This window comes from Pogona vitticeps, chromosome 1, assembly GCF_051106095.1.
Source record: "Pogona vitticeps strain Pit_001003342236 chromosome 1, PviZW2.1, whole genome shotgun sequence".
Lineage (NCBI taxonomy): Eukaryota > Metazoa > Chordata > Lepidosauria > Squamata > Agamidae > Pogona > Pogona vitticeps.
Genome location: NC_135783.1, coordinates 202588891 through 202600499, shown reverse-complemented (window position 1 = coordinate 202600499; position 11609 = coordinate 202588891). Strand labels below are relative to the sequence as shown.

At 39.9% G+C, this 11609-nt stretch overlaps 1 pseudogene; it reads left to right on the top strand.

Moving 5' to 3' along the window:
* The first annotated feature begins 8983 nt into the window (after window positions 1-8983).
* LOC140703558 (U1 spliceosomal RNA) lies at window positions 8984-9133 on the top strand (annotated as a pseudogene).
* The last annotated feature ends 2476 nt before the right edge of the window (window positions 9134-11609 follow it).

The following is an 11609-nucleotide window of genomic DNA, read 5'->3' as shown; positions in this document are numbered from 1 at the left end:
ACTCTCTTGAAGACACTTAGGAAACATAGGGATCCATCAAATGTCCAAGACAGACTATCTCAATCAGTCTGCCATCCTTGCGGAGGTTCACACCACCCGCTTCTCTAAAATTAACCAGATGGTGATCTAAACATGACAAATCAATGCAACTTTCCATCCTCAGGTCGCCAACTCTATCAGGAGAGGGCACCAACTACAGAGTGGCCAGAATCCGATTGTCAATTTATAAGTGTGTAAGGAAAACTGAATAAATCTTGGCAGCAAATCGCTGCTCATTAGTGTTGTACTGATTGCATCCCTGGGTAGGCCTCTAATCATCTGCATGGCTTGGCTGGCATCACTAAACAATCAAACATAAATGGAGTCAGTTCACCTCTGGATTGATTGGTTGGTTGGTTGGTTGGTTGGTTAACTGGTTGGTTGGTTGGTTGACTGATTTTACACTTCTCCCTTCAACATTGCTGGGGTTAGGTGTGTAGGACCCTTGTGTAGATCAAAATCTACATATAACTCTTATGCCCCTAAAACCTAACTACAATGCATAAACAGTTGATTCAAACACACATACAAAAACACATCTCACTCTATGGGGAAAATGGAGGCATGATCTTTCTTCTCCCTGCTAAGAGAGCAGCATACTGCTGTGACCTTCCCTAACCCATGTCAGCCAACTAGCACGCTCCAGTACCCTGCCTGGTTACCACATGGAGCCACCATGCCAGGAAGGCATGGCAGCCAGACTGCCACCATTGAACACTGCCAACAACAGGGGTCTTGGTAAATTCAAGACCCACCTATCTCAGGCCACTTCCTGGAGAAGAACAGCAGCATAGTATTTACTGAATACTTAAATGTCCGTCCGTCCGTCCGTCCATCCATCCATCCATCCATCCATCCATTGAAAAATCCAGGTATAATCACAATGGTGCTGCTCAAACTCACACAAATCAAGGAAGAAATGCATGTATTTTTTAAAAAATTAATCTGACTTTCTGCTTAAGAGGGACTCAAGGTGACTTATATCATTAAAAGAAAATACAGTGCTTAAAGCTAAAAATAGTAAGTATACAAATAGTGAAAAAGATCAAACAAATACCACAGTAAAAGGCAATAAACAAATATCACACTAAATGGCAGTTTTGCGCTGGCTTTAATATTACATCTGCTATATTTTATGCTGCCTCATGGTGAACAAGCACTTTCTGGACAGTGTAAAAACATCGTATTACAAGCCAAAAATAACAAAATCAGAAATTAAGTTTATTAAACTATATTAAAAATCTATCTGAGTGTCTTTGGTTGAACAGATTAGTAGCAGACACGTTTTCTACCAAAGTAGTGTAACCAGTTCTCTTCTGCTCTTCCTTTCCTGTCCTATGAAACTTTGTATATGTATGTGTTCATGTACACTGAGTTGCACACTTGGTTTGCTAGTGATAATTATGGCGCCACAAAAGAGTGGGATTATGGGAAAGATGTTTGAGACATCTTCGGCAAAGGTGGAAAGAGTGGGAATATCATGAGCTGGATAGCTCTGTGAGTTAGGTCTCCTAGAGTGGAGCCAGAGGTTGGGAATTCAGTTCCCCACTGGACCTCCTTGGCAGTGGCTGAACTTGATGATCCATATGGCTCCTCTCAGCTCTGCAATTCTAAGACGATGATGGTGAAATATATTTGTCAAAGAGAATAATTGCTGTACAGTAGTATAGCTTGCTTATTTCAAGTTACTACAAGAATAGTATTTAATTTTAATTTCCACTTGCTTTACCATTGGATCTGCTGTTGTGTAGGACTTTACCCCCCTAAGATCCCTTATAATTGGACATGTTAGCTGAAGTGTCAGAGAACTGAAACCCAGGAACATTTGGAGGACCCAAAGGTGTGAGTCGCTGCCTTACAGCATTTTTCATGACATTTGATCCTTTGTTGATGTTGTTGTTCTTGTTGTTTTTGTTGTTTTTGTTATTGTTGTTGTTTTTAAAGATAAAGAACTACACATTTTCTGGCCAGCTGTGACAATACTCAGATTATCCATGAATTTTACAGTCTCTGACAAAGTAGCAGCAACAACAGCTATACAACCCAGCTCCTGTAGTTCAACCCATAGTAGGCAACAGGGAGATTTTCCAAGTATCATCCACAGTGGAAGCAGTTCATTTTTTATGTTGTTTGTGAAAACAGCTATCTTGTTTAGTTCATTCAGGATGGGAAAAAAATCACTAACGATCTCCAGATTAGTGCATGACACACTAGGTCCTGCATTTGGATTGTTCTGATGACAGCCCTATGATTATGTTATAAACTACTTTGCAATAGGCAGTGAGTATTTCATAGTTCAGTTGGGGGGGGGGAGAAAAAAGAGGAGGGGGATAAGGGCAAGTTTCTCAGTGACATTTCAAAGCCTGCTCTTTAATCTCTTCCAGATGAAATGGCTCTGTGCTTCTGTCTTTCAACTGCATTCTGTGTAGTTGCTTTTTAGTAATTATAGCCATGCAATCGGCATCCATCAGACATTCATTCCCAAGCAGGGCTGGGAATCTTGTAGCTGAGGGTCTTTAAGGTCTTTGTAGCCTCAGGACCATTCATGTGGAGACGGAACGGCTCCTGGACCCTCACCCATCTCACTTTCAGGGGATCAACCATGAAGAATTGCTGCTTTTGGAAGATTGCAGGTATTGTGGTTTCTCTCTCTACCTGAGAAGTTACAACTTCAGGAACTCACCAGCCAACACTGTTCTTTAAAAAAGTCAAACCCCCCCCCATCTCAATTCTGGACCTAAGAAAACTGTAGGAGAGCATGGCTGTCTAGCTGGAACCCAGAAGAGGCTGTTACAGCTGAACGGTAAATTATGATGGATCCTATCTATGATTTCAGAAAAGTGAGTATTGTATGAAAACCCCAAATGTGAAAGATCCAAATTGCATTTTGGGTGGAACTGTGATACATGCTTTACTGCACAACTTGGACATATGTTGACTGTTTTTTTGAATAAGGAGAGGAAAGAGGCTCATATTTTTCTTGAGGCCAAACTTTTGTGTTATTTTATTTCTTACAAAGGATAAATCTTAACTTTGCATCTCATTATCCTTCTGTTCTTCTCTCCAATCAATGATCCCAGATCAGATCTGTCGCTGTTTCAGTAATGTATACATGCTAAAAATTCCGGCTCGTTCTAGAACTACTCTTTTTGGAACTTTGTCCTGCCAGGAGATACCAAAATGCATAGGAGACAATGCACAGGGAAGGTGTTCAGCTTCCTCTCCTGCTGTGCACAAACGGTCCAGGACTCACTGCAGTACAGGAGTGTACTCAGGACACAGGCTCTATAGACCTGGATCCTAGTATATGCCGTCAGCTTCTTATTAAGCCATACTCTCTTTGTGAGTCTAGAGAACATGGTAGCTGCTTTGCCAATGTGTTTATCCAGCTCGACGTCTAGGGACAGAGTGTCAGAGATCATTGAGCCAAGGTACACAAAGTCAAGAAAAAACTCCAATTCTTGTGTAGAGATGGTAATAGAGGGAGGTGAGTCCACACCCTGGCCCATGACTTGTGTTTTCTTCAGGCTGATTGTCAATCCAAAGTCTTGGTAGGCCTTGCTGAAATGATTCATAAGTTGCTGGAGGTCTTCAGCAGAGTGGGCAACAACAGCTGCGTCATCAGCAAAGAGGAAGTCCTGCATGCATTTCAGCTGAACTTTGGTCTTCGCTCTCAGTCTAGAAAGATTAAAGAACTTTCCATCTGATCTAGTCCGGAGATAGACACCTTCTGTTGCAGTTCCAAAGGCGTGCTTCAGCATGACAGCAAAAAATATCCCAAACAGGGTCAGTGCGAGGACACAGCCCTGTTTCACTACACTTCGGATGTCAAAGGGATCTGATGTTGAACCTAAGTATCAGTTAAAAATTTGATATATGCTGTTCCAAATATTGCATTTTCTGCAGCTCTGGTGGTGTTATTTCAGAGATCTACAGCTGATTATAATATTTTATAAAATTCTACAACACGATGCCCTGATGGCTATGGGGACCACTGAAATGAGTTTCATCCACAAGTGGGTTATTTCTGTTGCCAGGTCTCTGTATTTTGTTAATTCTTCCAATTCTTTATCTTCAACTCTGGCATCCCCTAGAACTGCATTCAGACATTTCTTCATTCTATTACTTTTAGGTCTGATATATTATGCTCAAGGTGTTCGTCTGTCTGAATGAAATAATCATATAAGATCTTGACTTGGTCATTTTCTGACACTTTCTCTACCGGATGTTCCCATGGATTCCTGTACTGTGTCTAAATTTGTAGTCTGTCTGCATAATCTTTGAACATTCACCAATGAGGTGTGATATAGTTTCATCTTTTTTCTTGGCAGCATCAACATTTGCTGTTTGCAACGATTCCTTGATTTTTAGCTTTCATGACATTAGTTTGGAGTGCTTGTTCTTGTCCAGCAAAGATCAACCTTTGGTTTCTTTCTTTTAGCCATGCCCAAATTAAATGATTATCATGTTTTCCATCCTTTCTTTTCCTTCTTAGAAGGGACAAGTTATTCAGGCAATAGTATTTCCAATATATCAAATAAAGGTTTGATAAAATGCTTTCTTGCAGTTGCATAAAAAGGGCAAGAACACAGAAGATGTGAAAAAATATCCAGCTTACTGCTGTCAAATGGACAAAATCTTTCAGAGTAAGGTTGCCTTAACAAGCTTCCCTGCATCTCCCTTGAAGTGACGATATTCAGTCTTGCATATAGAAAAGCTCTGCAGTAGAAGCGAGGGAAATGGGGGAAAAATTCATTAGGTCAATAAAGACTATATATACTAAACAAAAAGCTAAAATCAAAATTAATGGAGACTTTACAGAAGATATTCAAATACAGAAAGGTACAAGATAGGACTGTCTATTATCCCCATTATTATTTATAATTTCATTGGAAGTCCTTAATGAGCAAATTAGGGCTAACAAACACAGGCTAAAAATAAGGGGAGAAGAATATAAATTACAGGCATTTGCTGATAATTTAGTCTTTATTTTGGAAGAACCCAGTAAATCTATTGATGAACTGATGGAAACACTAATAAACTTTGGGGGAAAGCTGGGAATGAAAGTGAATCAAAAGAAAACAAAAATTTTAGGCAAGAATATCCAAACAGAGGAGGTTCAGAAATTGACAAACACGACAGGCTTCCAAGAGGAAAAAAGAACCAAATATTTGGGAATCCAAATAGCAAACAAAACAAGTACACTGATAAAATATAATTATATGAAACTTTTTAAGGAGATACAGAGAGGCTTATAAAAGTGGGTCAAGTTACAACTTTAATTGATGGGAAGAATAACAGTAATTAAAATGAATGTGTTACCTAAACTGATCTTTCTCTTTTGGACAATACCGATGTTGTTGAAGCAAACACTTCTACAGGATTTCAATAGAAAAATCATGAAATTTGTTTGGCAGGGAAAAAAATTGAGGATCCAAGTGGAGGCATTACAAGACTCTAAACAAAGGGTGGGCGTTTTGGTCTTCTAGATTGGGAAATTTATTATAGGGCTTGTGTACTGGTATGGATTAAGAAATGGATTACTCTGGATAATGAGAGACTGTTTAAATTGGAGGGACATGATCTTAACCTAGGGTGGCATGCCTTTATATGGTATCAAAAAGCTAAAGAGTATAACGTCTCCAATAACCATATGATAAGAAAGTCTTTGGAATAAGATACAAAAGCAAATATATAATAAAATTCTGGGCTGGATGTCACAATTAGAAGCATTTACACAGCCTGCTTTAATGGACTCAATAAGATTTGTGAGGTAAAGATATTTGCTTAAGAAAGAGGGGGTGTTAAAGACTAGAGAAGAGTTAGAGGAGCAGAAATTTTTTTAGATTGGTGGATGAGATTACAATTAGACTCCAGGTATGCAAAATATAAAATAATGGGTTTTTATGAAGAACAAATGACATTTGATAAACTATTGTTAGAGGCAAACGATAAAATAATTAAAAGAATGTATGAATATCTCATAAATATAAAAATGGAAGATGAAGCGGTGAAAGAGTGTATGATAAAATGGGCACAAAATGTTGGTCATAATATTGACTTAGAGCAGTGGGCACAAATTTGGCAGAATAATATTAAACTTACAAAATCAGTACATCAAAGGTTCCCCTTGACAATTTGTCCAGTCGTCCAACTCTAGGGGGCACTGCTCCTCTCCGTTTCCAAGCCATAGAGCCAATGTTTGTCTGTAGACAGTTTCCATGGTCATGTGGCCAGCACGACTAGACACAGAATGCTGTCACCTTCCCACTGTCTTGGTACCTATTTATCTACTCTCATTTTTACATCCTTTTGAACTGCTAGGTTGGCAGGAGCTGGGACAAGCGATGGGAGCTCACTCCGTTGCATGGATTCAATCTTACGACTGCTTCTAACCTTGCAATACAGAGGCTTCTGCGGTTTAACCCACAGCAGCACCATGTCCCTTTTAGATGGAAAAAATGTCTTGAGAATAAAGATACCAAAGATGGAGGAAGAACCTACTCATCTGGGTACTGATCAAATCTACCGTATTTTTTGCTTTATAAGACACACCTGACCTTAAGATGCACCTAATTTTTAGAGGAGGAACACAGGGAAAATATATTCTGAACCAAATAGTGTAATAAAATGTTTAATAAACTATAACAGAATAACATTTGAACCATGTAAAGTGAACAGCAGTCAACAGTGGCATTAATATAGACCATTATCAGCCAGTGATAAGACCTATACCACTCTACCTATATTTTACATTTCCTTTCATCCACCTCCTCCCCATGCTTATAGAAATGTCTCAATGACAGATGAGATTGTTGTGCAACTCTGCCCAGCTACAGCTCAAGCCTATATTAACTGAGAAATGGTTTGTCTGATTTGGCACTGCATTGAGAGGTCCCTTTTAGTTGTGTGGAGGATAAATAGTGGAATTAAAGTATTTAACAGATGGTTTTCCTTACTTACTTTAGGTTATGCAAAAGAACATCAACACAAAGCTTAACCTGATCCCATTCACCAGCAGTAGCACATGCTCAGCATAAGACCAAATCTCGTGTTTCTGACATAATTGAACATTTATAGCATGCAAGGCACAACAGGTTAGGCCACACAAAGCCATGAACAATGTTCTTGATGAGCCAAAAAAACTGAACACAAACTATAGTAGCTGAAATCAGGAAGCAGGTACTATAATCCAGTTAGAAGTCACGAGGCACAGTTAGTTTCCTTGCTGCAACACCCTTTGGAAATACATTCTCTATTAGATGCCCAGAACTAGTTGAAAAGTTTGCAAGTTGAATCCAAATTTCCCATAGAAATGCATTGAAAATTAATTAATGCATTTTTATGGGGGGGGGAAAGGTCAGAAACTTTAAAAAACTTAAAAGAAAGTCACTTACCAGGTACTGTAGACTGAGCCTTGCTCTTCACAGTGCCTTGGTAGACCCCAGAACAGCCAAAAAAGAGCCCCAAACAGCTAAAAGCCAGCAGGCAGCCGGCAGATGGCAGCCATTTTGTGCTCTTCTCCGCTCCTGCTCCTGCTCCTGCTCCTGCTCCTGCTCCTTTCCCCTCCCCTCTCCCCACCTAACAGCTGATTGGCGGTGGTCTGAACACTTCCTAGGCAGCTTTTAAAGCAAGTACAGTGGTGCCTCGCATAGCGATGATAATCAGTGCAGCAAAAATCGCTGTAAAGCGATTTCGTCGCTATGCGATATTAAAAAGCCCATAGGAATGCATTGAAACCCCTTCAATGCGTTCCTATGGGCTTCAGACTCACCTTTAAGTGAAAATCCTCCATACGGCAGCCATTTTCGCTGCCCGGTAAGCGAGGAATCTGTCCCAGAAAACAGCGGGCGGCCATTTTTTTTGCCCGGTGGCCATTTTGGAACCGCCAATCAACTGTTAAAAAATAATCGCTTTGCAATGATCGGTAAGTGAAACAGCGTACCGATCATCGTAAAGCAATTTTTCCCCATAGGGAACATCGCAAAGTTAATCGCTATGCAATTTTGTCATTAAATGGGGCGCCCGTTAAGCGAGGCACCACTGTATGCACGTTTCTACACAAGCAGGTTTCAACTCAAACGGGGCACCTTTTCACCCAAGCACTAACCCCAAACAAACAGCTTTTAAACTAAATTTTACATTTTAAAACGACAAAGGTCTCTCTCCCAGCTCTCTAACTGCTTGGATTAGCAAGGAAGCAGACAAGCAGCCTCTTCACTAACTGAAAGTTTGAATTTACCTGGTTTCCCTGCCTTCTCCGCATATTAGGTATGCTAATATCTGTGCACTGGAGGATTGTGGGAGGAACATCCAGCCCCTGATGGGGGTCCTGTGGGGCACCCCAAAACGCTGAAGAGCTCTCTTGGCCTCTTTCGGGACTGGGGCTGTGCAGCCCTGTACTGAGTGAGAGGTGCAGCCAGGGGGTCACCATGCCTTGGGGGGTCAGGGGACAGTGAAGGGGGTACGAGGTGAAAGGGCCATTCCAGCTCATACCTGTCTGTATCCATAGCTGTTTCTATATCTAACTATAGGCCTTGTACCAGAATGGAACTGGGAATTGTATTTTTAAATAAATATTTAAATGAATGAATGAATAAATGAATGAATGAATGAATGAATGAATGAATGATGAATAAATAAATAAATAAATAAATAAATAAATAAATAAATGAACGAACGAATGAACGAACGAATGAATAGGGAATGCCATTTTATAGTATACTGGCACACAGATGGAAGATTTACATTTAATGCCTTCTAAATATAATGAACATTCTAAAGGAAATCAACCCTGAGTGCTCACTGGAAGGACGGATCCTGAAGCTGAGGCTCCAATACTTTGGCCATCTCATGAGAAGAGAAGACTCCCTGGAAAAGAGTCTGATGCTGGGAAAATGTGAAGGCAAGAGGAGAAGGGGACAACAGAGGACGAAATGGTTGGACAGTGTCATCGAAGCTACCATGATCATCAAAGTGGTTTTCCCAGGGTGAGGCTCATCTATTGCACTTTGGATGTGTTGACCCCTGTGATTTCCCCAAATATGGGAAAATCAACTGCCTAAGTGGGGGACTGTGTTTGTGGTTTCCCCTGTTTTTTCTAGAATTACTCTTTCCCCTTTTGTCCTTGGCTGTTTTCACTGCCTACTGCCATAGACCTGTTGGCCTTGCTGGTTTTTCCAGGTGGGCTCCAGGAAGCAGATCCTAGAAAGCCAGCAGTGCAGAATGGTGAGGTCCAAACAGCAAGCAGTCTCTGGTGCTAGTTCAGAGGCCTCCCAGCATGGCAGTGGGGGGCTTCTGGGTGGTGCTGGTTGAACCCCTTTTTTTACTATATTTGTTCCATAAGATGCACATACTTTCTCCCCCACTATTTGGGGGGGGGGGAGTACATTTTATGGAGCAAAAAATACGGTATTTGGTAAATCTTCTTTATATATAATCTTGATTCTGTTTTACCCATGATTCAAATTAACTATTGCGATGAGCCCAGGACTTAGAGCTATCTATTAATTTCTGCCAGGAGGATCTAAAAGAATCTTTCTGTAGTGGGGCAAGAAAATTGCTCCTAGAAACATGTTTTCCATCAATATTTCTTAGGCATTGTCTATGCAGTGGTTTGTTTTTTCCAGCTATTTAATTTATCTTCAAATTGTTGTTTCTTATTTTCAACCTTTGTTTCTGTTATTTTCACAATGTTTTCCATTTTCACCGCATTAACTCATTTTTCTCTAGTTCTAGAAATAATCATTTAGGCTCCTTTTTCCTTCCTCTACGACCTGTTGTATTTATAATAACCTAAAACCTCTAATTTTCTGCATTAAATATAATCTGTCTTTTCCTCCTCCTTCCAGAAGTCTTGATCTGCACTGGCAGCTTGGATCTAGTTTAACAATCTCTGTTGGTTTACAACTGAAGGATCACTTCTCCCACCACTGCTGGCAGGAATCAAATTGCAGTGTACTCAGTTTTGCTCCTTGCAGGAACATCCATGCTGCAGCATTCTCCAATTTCTTCTTGTTTTGTTGAGTCTTTGAAGAAATCCGCCCTGCAGTCTTAAATTAATTGGAAGGCCAAAGGCCATCGTCTTGGACTGGCACACCCAAGACCTTGGAAAGAGGTGGGGGAATTTTGGACTTTGGGATATCTTTGTAATTGGCTCTATGTTGCTAATCTTTTGTTGACACCGTATATTAGCTCTTAGAAATACTCTTGTTTGTTCATATATCACGAATGTATGTGAAGGAGGAAGGACTGCTAGCTAGATATAGAAATTGGGCTGGAAGGGTTTCCCAGATGGCAAGCGGAAGAGAGAAGTAAGGAAGGAGAATAATCCCTAGACCTTGGATCTGGCCCTGGGTGATGACTCAAGGTTTTCACATGCCCTGTCTGAGCAAGAGGACTTTTGCCAAAGGCAGCAGAGTCTGCAGGAAAATGTGCTGTGAATCCTACTGAGGCAGAATAACCATATGAGCTCATCAGAGTGGGAATTAAATCACCCAGACGGTCTTTACCACAGTAAGAGTGGAGAAGTGACTTGTTCTAAATGTGTCCACTTGGTTGCACTACAGCTTCAGAGATCTACCAGGGACGGGACGGGGGGGGGGGGGACGACCTCTCAAGCTCAAGCTTTAAAAATTCTGCTTGCAAAATGGATTAGCAAGGGTTGAGGAGTCATTCCATTTCTTAGCAGAGTTTGTCTTATTCACAGTTTAGACGCAATTTTGTGTAATTATTTTTATATTTAGGGGAAAGGCCATATTTGTTTATATTTTGAGAATACAACAAAGTGTTTTCTCAGTATATACAGTATATGTTATTGTTTTAATTGATGAATTTGTCTAATGGGAAGGTAGTCATTGTTCTTCTTGTAAAGGGAAAAATGTGCTGTTTCCTATAGGCATGCAACTCAATATTATTAAGTAAGGATGTTGGCAAAAAACTAAAATTCACTTTATTATTATTATTATTATTATTATTATTATTATTATTATTATTATTATTATTATTATTATTATTATTATTATTATTATTATTATTTACTCCAGGCACAATCAAAATTATAAAAAACATTGACAGTATTATATAACAGATACAAGTTTTAATCAAAAACTTAAGTAGCTGTTAAATATTGACACAGTATGTATGCTGTTCCTAATATTGCCATTTTTTGTAGCTCTGATGGTATGATTTCTGAGATCTGCAACTGCTTATGGTACTGTGTGAAATTTCTTGATATTGTTCTCAAAGCCCCAGTGACTACAGGGACAACTGAAGTGTGTTTCTTCCAGATGTGGGAAATCTCGATTGCCAGGTCTCTGTTAGTTTTTCCAGTTCTTTATTTTCAACTTTGGCATCCCATGGAATTGCAATGTCGATGATATGGACATTTCTTTGTTCTATTACTACTATGTCTGGTGTGTTATGTTCAAGGGGTCTGTCTGTTTGGATCCGGAAATCCCACAAGATCTTGACTTCCTCATTTTCTGACACCTTCTCTACCTGACGTTCCTACGGGTTTTTGGAGGCTAACAAGTTTTTTTTTGCATAATGACCAGTGCACTAACTTTGCT